We start from the raw sequence: 13502 nt of genomic DNA on the forward strand, positions 1-13502 counted from the left end.
AAAATACAAGCCTTAAACTTTGGAACGGAGGTTGCATTGCATAGCATTGGAAAGTAAGGTGCATGGTTGGTCAAGCATGAGACTAGCCCACCCACATGAGAAAGCATCGTTTATAGAATTGAAATGTAAGACGGCCGACACAACTTTAAAAATCAACATCTGGTACATGGGAATTATTGTCTCCACTCGAGGAATAGTTTTGAGCGAGATCCAACAATAGAAGTCTGGTGTTACAAGTTAAAAGGAAACTGTAGTGTACTTATGCCCTCACGTTGTCCACTTGTTAGGTGTGTAGCAGTTTTTTTTAGAAACTCCCACACCCATTTTATTTAAATAGTATCATAGTGCATACAGACATCCTCGGGTAGAGTTGTGAACCACGCATGCCGACCTACATCACGAGAAACAAATCCTCTTGCCAAGCAATGTGCGTCGCTGTTCGTGGAACGGCCTTCATGAACAAACTAAACCTCATGAAAATCAGTCGCTCGGGGCTTGATCTCATGAACTATGTGGCTATACGAACCTTTTCCCTCACCCCCAATGTTGCGAATAGCATTCAGGCAATCGGATGCCACCCTAATCCGTTGCATCAGAAGGTTAGCCACCAGCGCCAAGCCCTCTCTGCACGCCATAGCCTTGATGCATGTAAAATGCATACATGAACTTTATAGTTTATTGTCCTAAAATCCTTATTACATTGTTACTTTATTATATTTATTAGAATTAACCTATTAATAGTTGCAAAATTGCACAAGTTCTCTGCACGCAGATTGAAAGATGCCACCTGAATCTTGTCTGTTAATGTGATATATTTCAGCTTCCATTGGACCAAGGTGGTAGTGAAGGAAACGCTTGACGCAGAGGGGACATTCAGACCACGGAGGCTCCTCCGGATAGCAGACATGTCTCACCTTGGCTGCAGCGATTACTTTGTGCTAACATGAAATTGATTACTAAACAAGTGAATACTGTATTTTAAGTTTGAATTAAATGGTGCTGATATATTAGAGAATTTGGCTTATGCCAGAGCTTATAATACTGATCATCAGTCCATACTTTTGCTGGAGGCAGCTTCCATGATATGATAGAGAGCAGGCAAGTTCATTTCTTTCCTTCTGGGTGTATCTGTGAAAATTCAGTCTGATTTTGTGTAGATCACCATTAACTTATTGGTATCATTATTATTTTAGTAAGTCTAAGGGGTTGTATATTGCTGACATAATTTAGCCCCTTGGTTGATACTTCCATTCTACATAAAAGGTTTTTATGAGACTAAAATATGCATGTAACCTTTGCAATGTAGTATTTCGAGTCTATATAAAGGGTCACTTCAGATGAAAGAATGCGTGCAATCATGTAGATGTAATGTTAACATCGGGCCGTTGTGAGTTATCTCATATACTACATAGGTTGAAAAGATCCTAATTTCCCTGGGTTAAAATCGATACACACTCTGTTATGAAGGTAATAATGTTTGATGTGACTAAATTTGATCAATGAGTACGGACAACAAGCTAAAATTAGGATGTTTGAGATACCATCTTCTGTTAAAAAAAAGATAGCATCTCAAGGCACGATATGCCTTGTATAGAACCCAGGACAAAAAAAAAAAAAGAACCTAGGACAATGAATAGGGGATACGTGAAAACCACGATATAAGAGCAGAAAGACAAGATCAGTTTGAGTTGAGGATCAACCAAATGGCGATGAGTTCTTGCGTACCACGACTGGACTCTGCACCAGCGGATTGCAACCAAACATATCATGTCTAATAAGAGCAAGATTACTCCTATTTATTTGACGGATTTGTGTCGATCGAGTTGCTTTACAAGATCTCTTTCAACCGATCTGATCTCGCCTCGGCAGCCTCGCGAGAGTTGCTTTACAAGATCTCGCCTCGGCAACCGATAATGGCACCGCTCACGAAAGGAGCGAGCCGCCACCGCCGTCCATGGTCCAAACTTCCTCACGACCTGCTCAGCGTCATCCTCGACCGACTCGGTCCAGCCTTCGTCGATCGAGTCCGCTTCCGTGGCGTGTGCCAGGGATGGCGCGGCGCCGAGCTTGCTCATCCGCGTCCACCCATGTCATGGCTCGTCGCCCCTGGGCACTTTGTCAGCTTCCACGACGCCGCCATCCACCGCGTCCCGCTGCCGGAAGATGCCGCTGGTGCCGTCTGCCGAGGCTCGTTCGGCGACTGGCTCGCCCTCGTGCCGCCTACAGGCCGCCGCCGCCCCTACCTACTGAACGCTTTTACCATGGAGCGGATCAAGTTGCCGCGCTGGAAGGAACAACCGATGGTTAAGTTGGTCTTGTCGTCGGCGCCGGACTCGAAGAGCTGCACCTGCATGGTTGCTGCCATTGTTGAGCATGAAGACGACTACTACAGGATGAGAAGTAAGATCGTTGTCTGCCGTGTAGGGCGAGGGGGCTCTTGGCGGACCATGACTAGGGCGTTCGAGCTCCAAGACATCATCTTCTTCGAGGGGAAACTCCATGCGCTCGACGCAAAACACCATGTCCACGTCTTCCAAGATGAGGACTTCCGACGTGATGAGCCGTGGAGGCCACCCGAAGGCCAAGGGCTAATAATTGGCATCCACGTCGACATGCTGCATCTGGTTGTCCTCCATGGAAGTCTGCTCATGGTCGGTAGGGCCTTCGGGAGAAGCCGCGTGCCAGGTTGCACACACTTCACCAGCGCAGTCGGGGTGTTTACGCTCGACCTCGGAGGCGAGACCGAGACGGCCAAGCGGCCAGAGCCGGTAAAGGACTTGGTCGGCCATGCGATCTTCGTCGGCGACGCCTGCTGCGATGCTTTCGCCGTCGGTGCATCCTCCTCAGGGGCGGCGGCGGCAAGATCAGAGAGAACCAAATTTGCTTCGTGGACGACGAAAAGAACATGTCGATGTCGTCGCTGGCCGCCTACGACCGCCGGTCTTTCCGGCAGCTGCAATCCTACGACGTGCGCAACGGCTGCCTCCGTACATACGAACCCTCACCTGCAGGGTCCCCAGGGCCAGGGACCTGGCGGGTCGGGACAGTGCAGCGCTTCCCGCACACCACGGCCATGGGACCGCCGGTGCGGACGGCGCTGCTTTCGGCGGCGGAGCTGGTGCTGTGGGACCTGACCAACTGCATGGGAGCAAGCTACGGTCCCAACTACTACACAACGATGGTTGCAGGCGGGTCAAGCGTGACTGTGTGCATCTCCCTCCCTAAGACAGCATCAACACGCAAATACGACGACTGGAGCTTCACGCAGCACCGGCCATCGGTCAGGGAGGCGAAGCAGGCGGCAGCGCATGAGGCCGCCACGTTCCTCCGGAGCCGGTTCCGAAGTGTCTTGGATGACAGCCCATGGAGCTCCATCCCTTACTATCATAGCCACGTCGAAGAGAAGGAAGACGACGACGACGAAGAAGAAGAAGAAGAGGCTCAACCAGACCCAGAATCAAACTTGATTTTTTTTGATCTGTTTGACTATAAACGTTGGTACAGAGGGTAGTGGTGCTAAAAGCATCTTCAACAGGCGCGCCATATTTCGGCACTGTATATCAGCGGTTTATATAGCGCCCGGTCTATATGACGCGCATGTTGGAGATGCTCTAATTAGCCAGCTGCTCTTGTCGCTTCAGATGAGTACCATTGTTCTACAACATGCACTTGATTGGAGTGATCGAGTAACTCCTGATTGCAAACCAACATATACGAGACACAAGCCATGTGTTTTTACCACAAAAACTTTCGAACACTAGTTGCGATATTTGTAGAGTAATTTTCAGTAGACACATTTTGGCTTTGTAAACCTGATGATGAATTAGGGTGTTTTCCTAAAATGTACAGAAATAATGCTCTTGCAATTCAGGGATTTTGCTAGCCCAGATCGTCCACATTACCGGCCATGTCACAGCTAGAGTAGCAATGCAGTTTTGGCCATCTTATCGTAAGTCCTGGTTTACGCCTAGTTTGGTTAAATCCTGCCCCGGCAGGGATTAACACCCAATCCCGTAGGTCCGCGCCAGGATCAGGCTGGCCAGGAATCAATCCCGGACAACGCTAAAAAACGGCGTTCAGTTAAACCCAGTCAAGATCTAGCCGCGGCCTAAACCACCCCAATCTCGGTACAATCATGGGGACAAAAAAAACATCTAGTCCCACCATGTGGAAACTATTCCCTGTGTGGTCATCCCGAATTGCTGCAAAAAAAGCATACCGCTCCTTTCTTGTGTTCCGATTTCGAGGCGGCGCTGGCGGGGATAGAGGGATTTCGGTGAGGATTGTGTGGACGTCGGCTGCACAATTAGCCAGAGGAGACGGGCGTTCCCCCTATCCTCACAAATGCCTCTATGAAGCCCACCCTAGCATATGCGAGGTCTCGTCTCCCCTCGCCGCTCCACTCCGGAGAAGATGAAGCAGCGCTCCGTCGCATTTATCTCTCTACAGTGAAGTTCCTTGGGTATATTCTCGGTGATCTTGCAATTGGTCGCTGCCAGCGGTTGTTAGGATTTCGCTAGCTACTCTCGGATCATTGAGGAATATTCATGAGTACACGGGGAATTATCGTCTCCACTAGAGGAATTGTTTCGAGCGAAATCCTGTAATAGCGGTCATTTGCTAGTACAAGTTAAAAGGCAGTTGTAGGTTCCTGGAGATCTGGGTTAGACAAATCCAAAACTTCGTCTAACATAAGCCGAACCTAACTCCATCCATTGATGATTCCGATAACCCGCACGTATACGCAAGCCATGTGTGGCCATTTGCAATCCAAGTCACCTGCGTCAATCACCTATCAATGTTCTTTCTTCTATCCAAGTTACTTAAAGCGGTGAATATCATCATTTTTTTTGCTAAAGACTATCATCATATTAACCCTACATGCTTATTATATTAACCCTACCCATCATCCTAACAAAGTTGTGGCGTGGAACGTACCTTGGACTCGGTACGGTTTCATGTTAATATAGGGATAGAGATGTACAGGGGTATCGTATCCGTACACAAGCCATACGGTATACAGAAGGGTATAAGGAAGAACCTATACATATATCTAACAGCCTCCCTTAATCTAAACCTATTGACAGGTTGAGATTACGTTTGAACTCAGCAAGTTTCTTGACAAGAAGAGCCTTAGTAAATCCATCTGCAACTTGATCATTTGTAGAAATAAACTGAATAGCCAACTGATTGTTTGCAACTCTTTCTCTGACAAAATGAAAGTCAATTTCAATATGCTTGGTACGAGCATGAAATACTGGATTCTGAGATAAATATGTTGCTCCTATGTTGTCACACCAAATGCGCGGTTTTTGTCTCAATTTTACTCCAAGTTCAACAAGGAGAGCCTCAACCCAAATCATCTCAGCTGTAGCATTAGCTAAGGCTTTATACTCAGCTTCAGTGCTAGATCTAGACACAGTAGCCTGTTTCCTGGCACTCCATGACACCAGGTTTGGTCCAACAAAGGTAGCAAAGCCACCTGTTGACCGTCTGTCATCAACATCACCTGCCCAATCTGCATCAAAAAATCCACTAAGGAGAGTGGAAGATGACGGTTTAAACGTAATACCAAGTTTTGTAGTCTCCTTGACATATCTAAGAATACGTTTTGCAGCTGTCCAATGATCTGTAGTTGGAGCATGAAGATACTGACAAATCTTGTTGACCGAGAAAGCCAAATTAGGGCGTGTGAGTGTCAAGTACTGTAGGGCTCCAACTATACTTCTAAACTGTGTGCAGTCTTCAGAGCCAAGAGGTGTGCCACTCTCAAGAGACAGTTGTTCAGAAGTAGACAAAGGTGTGGGAGCCGACTTACATTTACTCATGCCGACTTTTGCAAGCAATTCCAAAGCATATTTCTCTTGTGTCAAAAGCAAAACATTGTTCACTCTTTTTACCTCAATACCAAGAAAGAAGTGTAGATCACCTAGATCCTTTATTGCAAAGTTCACATTCAAATCTCTAAGAAGAGCAGATATAGCATAACTGGAAGAGCTTGTCACTATGATGTCATCAACATATACTAAGACAAGTATAGTGATACCTGATTTCTGAAACAGAAACAACGAGGTGTCAGCCTTGGATGGTGTAAAACCAAGAGCACATAATTTTGAGCTCAATCTGGAGTACCAAGCTCTAGGTGCTTGTTTCAGTCCATACAGAGCCTTGTCAAGTCTGCAAACATGATGTGGTGCATGTGGATCCTCAAAACCAGGGGGTTGTTCTGACGCCCCAAAACCGGTACCATGAGGATACCAGCGAATCCGCCGAAATCCGCACGATATCGATTTTAGGAGACGCACCACCAAGCGCCTCGTAGACGCCGAAGCATGCACGCGATGCGGGTGGAATCAATCACGAGAGGTAACATTACAACAGGATTACAATAGAGCCCACAAGAAACAGATATATTACAACAACGACTCCAACGAGTCAAGATACAAATAGATACATACAAAGATCCAAATCATACAAAAGATCAAATACATCCGAATACGGACAAGATACAAATTTGGACTAAGAGTCCTGAAGATAACCAAGTGGCGTCCATAACCCTGCCCAGGCCAAGCCGGAAGGGTAACCTTGCTAACGTCGTCTTCATCGTACCGATCTTCATACCTGCCCGGTTATATCCCGTAGAAGCGGCAATAAGTACGGGTTCGTACTTAACAAGACTTCAAGACGTATAAGCATTCGTCAACCAGTCGTCCTTTGTACTTGAGGCACGCAGGGGACTTAGAGGACGCAAGAGGAACGTCATAGGCAATATGGTGGGGTTAAGCGGCAACGCGCATGCACTAAAAACCTATAGAGAGACTCTACAACATTCGTCTAAACAGAGAAGGTGAGAGAGCGCATAAACTAACAGTTCTATACTCTGCAAACATAACACAGCTGATGCGTTCCCCCCTCGCAAGGAAGTACTTACAAGGGCACTCACACGGTTGTCAAGTTTTAACCATTTATTATTGAAGTTGTACTAACTTACTACACAAGTTATTATGATTGAAACAACAGGTGTAAGTTGTCTATGGTCGAGTCATACAGCTCCAAATCGTCCATAACCGCGGACACGGCTTATCGATAAGATTTAACCCTGCAGGGGTGCCCAAATGTGCCCACACGCACGATCAACCCACTTGCGACAGGTGGATATCACGACTCGCACTCTCCTTCACGACAACAATGTCCAGGAAGCCACCTAACTAAGTTGAACCCGTATCGAAGTCCGGCCGAATCTCCGAAGCGGACCTAGCTATGTGCGCCAGCGTGCTAGGTGGTTTAAACACACACTGGGCGATAAACCACTTCACAGAGGCTCCGCGACCTATACGTGCATACCAGAAACAAGGGATACAAGGCACCCAGGGGCTTCCCAAAGTAAAGAAATAACAGGGTGGCATGCACGCAAACAACAAATGGTAAAACATTGCAAACTAGTTGTGGCCACTGGACAAAGCTGTAGATTCCGGCAGTGGTCGAGGGGAGACCCAGAAACATACCCACGTGTGGTTAGAGCGCTCAGTCTCGGAACAGATAACAAGAACTCGGGGTCCTAAGTTATTTAGGAAACACAAGTGAGCCGTCATAAAATGAGCAACTGACCCACCGATGCCTCCGCTAAACAAATATCGACAACTAAAGTAACCATGATTCTTCCCAACATATAACCCGATAAGATAACAATAACGGTAACACGGTAAGACAACACTAGCATGCACTACGACTCGCAAGGCAGACCCGATAACCAAACAATAGCTGTAGGAGGTGGTGGTGGCAATATACGCTGCTTGAGGTAACAAGTGGAAGGGACACGTGACAAGAACGCAACTTAAGGATAGCATGAGGGAGAAGGCAAAATAAAATAGGTGAGCGACTCCTGCAGGGACAGGAGTATAGGGGAAATGCTTGCCTATTAAAGCTTGCCGAGGGACATCCGGAGGACTCGTCGTATCTCACCGCACCACTTCGTGATCCTATCCGGGAAGAAGCAAAGCGCTACAACAACCAACGGATGCACATTTTACTACTACGGCAAAAGAATCGGCATGATCATGATATGATATGCATGGCATGTCAAACATGATGCGATGCAACTTAACCAAATTAAGCGGGATCAAAATTTCGATAATTAAATATTAGGTTCGAGTTATTTATCTATCGGCAATATTAAATGTTTGTTAGCATGGAAAACATGGCAAGAGGTTAGCTACACAATTTAAACGGAGCAGAAAACCTTATCCGGCATTTCTAATTACTCCGCATATTAGTTATTAGGTGTCATGCAAACTACAACGGAACAAATGCAAATAGGCATATGGGTGACATAATCATGTTCAGTGCATTTTTGTAGTAATTTTTTTATATAAAACATTTTGCTTTGAAACACGGTTTAAGAGGTATATAGCTTGCGAGTTTAAACCAATTTTCTGCCATGTTCAGAAAAACAGAGATGGGCACTGAATATTTCTCACCAAAGAAAAGGCATGCATGGAGATGCACGGCCAGGATAACTCTGACTGGACACTGAATGGGATACACCTGCTGATACGTTTTTCACCTGAGAGGAACGCCCGAGTCAAGACAGGTGAGATAAGGAGGATTTGTATGAAATGAAGAAAAAGGAGTAACTTGCCCAGTATCTGAACTTTTGGGATGGTTCGTGCATGTGCCAGACCAGCACAACTCGGTTGACCTCTGAAATCTGAACAAAATTAGGTGCTTGCGACTTTAACTGAATAAGAGTGCACTTGAACTTGTGCTGAACCTGGAGATGCAGAGAACCTGGGGAGATGGAGAAAGGCCACGCCAGTGCATACAATGGTCAAGCACACACGTATCAGAGCTAAGCAGACAGGCAAGTAGCTTGATGGATAGAAAAAGGATTAGATAGGTATCTTGCTAGCAACATGTAATTAATTGGACAGATTGGATACTGTGAAAGAAAACAGCAAACAGAGAAACTGTTTGACCTCGTGGCATCTGAAATGGCTCCCAAAGCGATCAGAATGCGTGGAGTGTGGAGCTGCTTGGGAAGGTCGTGCGCTGGCGCGGCGTAGTACTGCATCATCGTGGTGACAGTAAACGGCTGCGACAAAATTGACACGCATCTGGGAGGTGTGCACTCTACCGACCAACTGACGAACTGCAGAAATACAGGTGATAGCGTCGGCCAGATTTTTGGAGCTCAAGCGAAACAGGGGAGAGGGGGAATTGAATGAGGGTGCTCACCATGCTCTCTGGGTGCAGACGACGACGACAGAGGAGCTTCGGAGTGGTCGCAGATGGTTGAAGATGCCGGTGGCTAGAGTGGAGGTCGAGGACGGCCTTGTCCGTCCAGAGCAGCTTCGGCTCCGGGAAGGTGACGAGAGGCAGCGGAGATCAAAACGCTTCCATCCCCGCCGTAGGAGCGACGGACAGCCGTGTGGAGTGATGACATGGACCAGGATCCCCGGCGTTTTTCTTCGGTGTTCTCCAAAATTAACTGAACTTTTCTGCTCTATGAAATCTCTCCCGGAACTCAGAGAGGAAGGGGAACAGGAGGTGGCGGCGGCTAGAGGAAGAGGATTAGGGTTTTGGGGCTCGATCTTGATTAACGGAGGAGGAGGGGAAAAAAACGTGTTGTGGTGGTTGAGCCTTACGTCGGCAAGGTGGAAGGCCAGCACGCTGATACGTCTCCGACGTATCGATGATTTGTTATGTTCCATGCCACATTATTGATGATATCTACATGTTTTATGCATACTTTATGTCATATTTATGCGTTTTCCGGAACTAACCTATTTACGAGATGCCGAAGGGCCAGTTCCTGTTTTCTGTTGTTTTTGGTTTCAGAAATCCTAGTAAGGAAATATTCTCGGAATTGGACGAAATCAACGCCCAGGGTCCTATTTTTCCACGAAGCTTCCAGAAGTTCGAAGGGGAAACGAAGTGGGGCCACGAGGTGGGGACACAATAGGGCGGCGCGGCCCAAGCCCTGGCCGCGCCGGCCTAGTGTGTGGTCCCACCAGGACCCCTCCGAGGCTGCCCTTCCGCCTACTTAAGGTCTCCGTCGCGAAAACCCTATTACGTTGGACGAAACCAGAGAAAACTTTCCAGAGCCGCCGCCATCGTGAAGCCAAGATCTGGGGGACAGGAGTCTCTGTTCCGGCACGCCGCCGGGACGGGGAAGTGCCCCCCGGAAGGCTCCTCCATCGACACCACCGCCATCTTCATCAACGCTGCTGTCTCCCGGACGTGGTTCATCTCTCTCCTATGTACTTCAATACAATAATCTCATGAGCTGCCTTACATGATTGAGATTCATATGATGATGCTTGTAATCTAGATGTCATTATGCTATTCAAGTGGGTTTTACTTATGTGATCTCCGGAGACTCCTTGTCCCACGTGTGTAAAGGTGACAAGTGTGTGCACCGTGTGGGTCTCTTAGGCTATATTTCACGAATACTTATTCACCGTTATGAATGGCATAGTGAAGTGCTTATTTATATCCCTTTATGATTGCAATGTGTTTTGTATCACAATTTATCCGTGTGCTACTCTAGTGATGTTATTAAAGTAGTTTATTCCTCCCGCACGGTGTAATGGTGACGAGTGTGTGCATCGTGTAGTACTTGGTGTAGGCTATGATTGTGATCTCTTGTAGATCATGAAGTTAACTATTGCTATGATGGTATTGATGTGATCTATGCCTCCTTTCGTAGTGTGAAGGTGACGAGTGTGCATGCTATGTTAGTACTTGGTTTGGTTATGTTGATCTGTCATGCACTCTAAGGTTATTTAAATATGAACATTGAATATTGTGGAGCTTGTTAACTCCGGCATTGAGGGTTCGTGTAATCCTACACAATTAGTGGTGTTCATCATCCAACAAGAGAGTGTAGAGTCTAGCATCTATTTATTTATTCTGTTATGTGATCAAAGTTGAGAGTGTCCACTAGTGAAAGTATGATCCCTAGGCCTTGTTCCTAAATACTGCTATCGATATTTGTTTACTGTTTTACTGCATCTCTACTGTCCGCAATATTACCAGCATCAACCACACGCCAGTCCTGGGCAAAGCACTTTTCTGGTGCCGTTGTTACTGCTTATATTTATTCATACCATCTGTATTTCACTATCTCTTCGCCGAACTAGTGCACCTATTAGGTGTGTTGGGGACACAAGAGACTTCTTGCTTTGTGGTTGCAGGGTTGCATGAGAGGGATATCTTTGACCTCTTCCTCCCTGAGATCGATAAACCTTGGGTGATCCACTTAAGAGAAACTTGCTTCATTGTTCTACAAACCTCTCGCTCTTGGAGGCCCAACACTGTCTACAAGAATAGAAGCACCCGTAGACATCAAGCACTTTTCACGGCGCTCGTTGCGGTGAGGAAATGTAAAAGGCACTCATACTCCGGTCCCAGGTAAAATACTTTTCTGGCGCCATTGTGTGTGTGCTCGAAGCTATTTCCTTTAGATCCTGCAATTGTATCTTTTTGTTTCTTGTTTTACACTAGTAAGGCATAATGGAATACAACTATGAGCTTTTTAATTTATTTCCTAAGTTAAGACATGAATTGTGTGATGCGAAAATTAAAGAACCTATGGAGCCTCAATTGCATGCTAGTAGCAATGTTATTAGTATGAACGCAATCACCGCTAATGCTATGGATAAGTCTAAGCTTGGGGAAGCTAGTTTTTGTGATCTTTTTAGTTTCCCATCTTTAGGGGAGAAAATTTGTTCGATAATGCTTTATCTCCCATATGCGATAACTCTAATGATGCTTGTCCACCAACTGCAAGTACTGCTTTCAAGATACCCATGAAAATTATTGAACGTGTTATTGATAACCGCTATGAAGGGGATGGAACCTGTCCATCCCTGGAGATCATTTACTGATTTTGCATGGATTATGCGGGTTATTCAAGTGTGCAGGTATCTCTATGGATGAAGTGAGGAAGAAGCTATTCTCTTTTTCGCTGTCTGGTAAAGCGGCGCATTGGTATAAATTGTTGAAGAATAGTCATTCTCTTGGTTGGGAGGAAATTGTACCTCTCTTTTATTCTAAATTTTATCCTCCTCATGAAGTGCATATTGATAGGAATTATATTTATAACTTTTATCCTCGTGATGGAGAGAGTATTTCTCAAGCATGGGGGAGATTGAAGTCACTATTGCTCAAATGTCCCATTCATGAGCTCCCCGTAATGTTATTGTTAACAATTTTTATGCGAGGCTTTCGGGACAACACAAGGACTATCTCGGATGCCTGTTCAGAGGGATCTTTCACAAGCAAGGAGGTTGAAGCTAGGTGGGATCTTCTTGATCGGATTGAGGAGAATGCTGAAGGATGGGAGAACAACAAAGGTGAAGAGTCAGGTATAAATTATGATACATTGAAGCTTTTATGGATACTGATAAATTTCGAGATATGAGTGCTACTTATGGTCTTGACTCTCAAGTTGCTGCAAATCTTTATAAAGCCTTTACTTCTCATTTTGAATTGCCTAAAAAGAATTTTGATAAGTATCATGAACCTTTTAAAGAGGCTTGCATGAAGGATGAAATTGTTGTTAATGATTGCAATAAGCATGCTCAAACTCCTAAGAATGCTATTTCCTATAAGCATGTTAAATTTTGTGGAATGCATAGACCTTGTGGAATTAATCAAATCAAAGATGAATATTGTATCCATCATATTAATGAAAAACTAGAAAGTGGGCTAGGGCTCTAGATGATCTTGGTAAAAAAGTTTGTGCCCTCTATCCTTTTATTTGTGAAGTTTGCCATGAAGTGGGTCATTTTAATTTTCAATGCTCCACCAATGATAATTTGAACCCAATGAGTGCTGCAAATTTGTATTGTGATGATGAAATTACTCCTAATCAGCATGATGAACTCACTTTATTTTTGTGGTGTGAAGAGTTATCAAGGAAAATTTCTTTGTTAGATATTAATGATCTCGATATTGATGATGTCCTGCATGGGTGTTTTTCTTATTGCATTGATAATAGCCATACAAATACTTACATATAAAATATTTTAGAAGATGACACCTTGCCAAAATATGATAGGACCGTTGTGTGTTTTGAACTAATTAATGAAAAGGAGGAATCCTCCCAAGTTTCTTCTATTGTTTCGAAAGTAAATCAGGTTATGCGGACAAGCCACCCTTCAAGCCTCTTCCTCCTAAAGAAGGGAACGAGGAGAAGGAAGAGAAGAAGAAGAAGAAGAAGAAGAAGAAGAAGGGAACGAAGAAGAAGAAGAAGAAGAAGAAGAAGAAGAAGAAGAAGGAGAATAAAGAGAAAGAGGTAACGGCATATCCCCGCGTGAATGAGACAACGCTAGGTAACCGTAAGTATGTTGATCCTAATGATTATTATGATAATGAATCTGAATACAATGATCTTCCTATGCCCTAATGATGATGATAATAATTGCCATAGTATCAGTGCTATCCATGCTTCCTCCCATAATGATATAGAAAGCTCTAAGCTTGGGGAAGAGGTGTTT

At 45.2% G+C, this 13502-nt stretch overlaps 1 long non-coding RNA gene across 1 annotated transcript; it reads right to left on the reverse strand.

Moving 5' to 3' along the window:
- Positions 1 to 8645: 8645 nt before the first annotated feature.
- Positions 8646 to 9045, reverse strand: LOC124704753. The gene is made up of 3 exons (XR_007003652.1): positions 8976 to 9045; positions 8771 to 8787; positions 8646 to 8700 (listed from the first exon to the last, which is right to left on the reverse strand). It is a non-coding gene; the product is annotated as an uncharacterized LOC124704753 (long non-coding RNA).
- Between the last annotated feature and the right edge of the window lie 4457 nt (positions 9046 to 13502).

Source organism: Lolium rigidum, chromosome 3 (assembly GCF_022539505.1).
Source record: "Lolium rigidum isolate FL_2022 chromosome 3, APGP_CSIRO_Lrig_0.1, whole genome shotgun sequence".
NCBI classification, from domain to species: Eukaryota; Viridiplantae; Streptophyta; class Magnoliopsida; order Poales; family Poaceae; genus Lolium; species Lolium rigidum.